The sequence below is a fragment of the Tupaia chinensis genome, unplaced genomic scaffold (genome assembly GCF_000334495.1).
Source record: "Tupaia chinensis unplaced genomic scaffold, TupChi_1.0 Scaffold000448_1, whole genome shotgun sequence".
NCBI lineage: Eukaryota > Metazoa > Chordata > Mammalia > Scandentia > Tupaiidae > Tupaia > Tupaia belangeri.
This window is the reverse complement of record NW_006159953.1, coordinates 391195-393258: the sequence shown is the minus strand read 5'-3', so window position 1 is coordinate 393258 and position 2064 is coordinate 391195. Positions and strand designations below refer to the sequence as shown.

At 39.1% G+C, this 2064-nt stretch overlaps 1 pseudogene; it reads right to left on the bottom strand.

Annotated features, from left to right (window-relative positions):
* Positions 1 to 244: 244 nt before the first annotated feature.
* LOC102480868 (L-lactate dehydrogenase B chain pseudogene) lies at positions 245 to 1239 on the bottom strand (annotated as a pseudogene).
* Between the last annotated feature and the right edge of the window lie 825 nt (positions 1240 to 2064).

Genomic DNA, 2064 nt, shown 5'->3' with positions numbered 1-2064 from the left:
CTATGTGTACCTTTGGCATGGTACTTATTATGTCACTATTTTTTTTCACACTATAATAGTTGATTTTATTTGTTCAAGGGCTCATACTGCAAGCATTAAACCAAGTATGAGCTTTGAGATTCTGGAGGCCCACATTCACACATCAAGATAAAAGCAAACTGTGATCCATGTACATGGATAAAAATAAAATGCTTATGATTAATTACATTGTAGTCTTAAATTTCTATAGCCTAGAATTCAGTAGTCACCAGTGTTTTAGGTCCTTCTGGCTGTCCCACAGTGTATCTGCACTCTTGAGCTGAGCAACCTCATTATCCTTCAGCTTCTGATTGATAACACTGGTCAATCCTCAAGCACTGAGGATACATGGAAGGCTCAGGATGACTTCATTCTCAATGCCATACATGCACTTCACTATGGTTGACACAGATGAATCCTGGATAGATTTTTTTCCAACATGGATTAAGTGAGATCAGCTCCACTCAATGCAGTAGCCCAGTTGGTGTATCCTTTTAGCTTAATGACTTCATGGGCACTTTCAACCACCATCTTATGCACTTTCCTCCAATTTTCACTGTCATTATCTGTTCCAATTTCCAGATTTGATTTCTAGAGACAAACACCAACACATTCACTTCACTGGACACAGCCACACGTAAATTGCCGTGTTCTCCCAAAATCCATGTGCAGTAGCTGGTGGGATGAACACCAAGTTTTACAGCCTGAGGTAGCACAATCCAGCAGAATCCAGATTACATCCACTTCCAATCACCTGGTGTTTGGGTAAGCCACCTAGTTTCCAAGTAACATATGTGAGAATGTCCACTGGATTGGAAAACAGTTATTGTGCAATCAGGACTATACCGATGGTACGAGGAATGATGAATTTGAAGACATTAACGTTTCTTTGCACCAGATTGAGATAACACTTCCCCTCCTGTTGATGGACTCCAACAGTCACCACTACAATATTGAAATTGGTGGTCACAGAGTAATCTTTATCCGCCACAATTTCAGATGTCTAAAGAAATAAGCTCCTGTGCTACAGATCCATCATTTGTCTTTCGAGTTTATCTTCCAAAAAATCCACCAGGGCAAGTTCATTAGACAGAGACTTTCCTACAATGCTGATCACACACGGCTTATCAACTTGTCCAAACACCCACTACAGCCATCTTATCATTGGGAACTATTGCCTCTTCTGCAATGTACAATGAGTTTATCCTTAAGCACTGCCATTGCTTACAGGGCAGAGAAGGCTCTCAAGCTGGCTGGAACAGTCATACCAAGAAGACAACATCCACTGTACACTTCTCCAGCATAGGGTCTGTATCCGTGCCACTATTAACTTTACTCCCTTCTGAAATTATGGTGACTTGCAGTTTTGAAGCAGTTACAAGAAACCCTCAAGTGTAAGTGTTAAAAGGGAACTCAATCTGTAATCAATGAGCCTGTAATTTGATAGCTATAGAAATGTCTTCAACATGGCTACTCTCAGTTCTTGCAGGAGCTTCCTGAAGAGATAACTGATCCATTACTCTGGAGCCCTATGTGGTAGTTTTACCTGCAATGGGAGTCATACAATTAAAGAAGGTGGTGCAAATTTGAAAAATGCAACTGTTGTGTATAAGATTGCCCATATATCTTTGTAAGCAGTCAACAAGGTCTGACAGTCACCACATATTGTGTCCTGTCATAAATGCAGGCATGATAATCATACAAAGTCTGTCTGAAGAAAATGGGTTCACATTCAAGATTGCCTCTTCAGAAAGGAATGACTTTGAGAAAATCAAACACCCATATTCTTGCCTTATTCAGAATACATTTAACCATGTATTGATAAATCAAAATGACCATGATGGTCATGAACTATCATAATGTGCTGTCATACTAATTCATGTCTCATGGATTTTTATATTGAAAGCTTCAGAAATGTGGCAACCCCCTTCCAAAATCTAAAAAAAATAAAAAGTCTTGTTAAAAATGAAGTTGGAAAAACAATCGATCAAGTTTTATGTTTCTCTTTCAACTGAAAAATGAGTAGAACAGGGAACCTGTTTATTT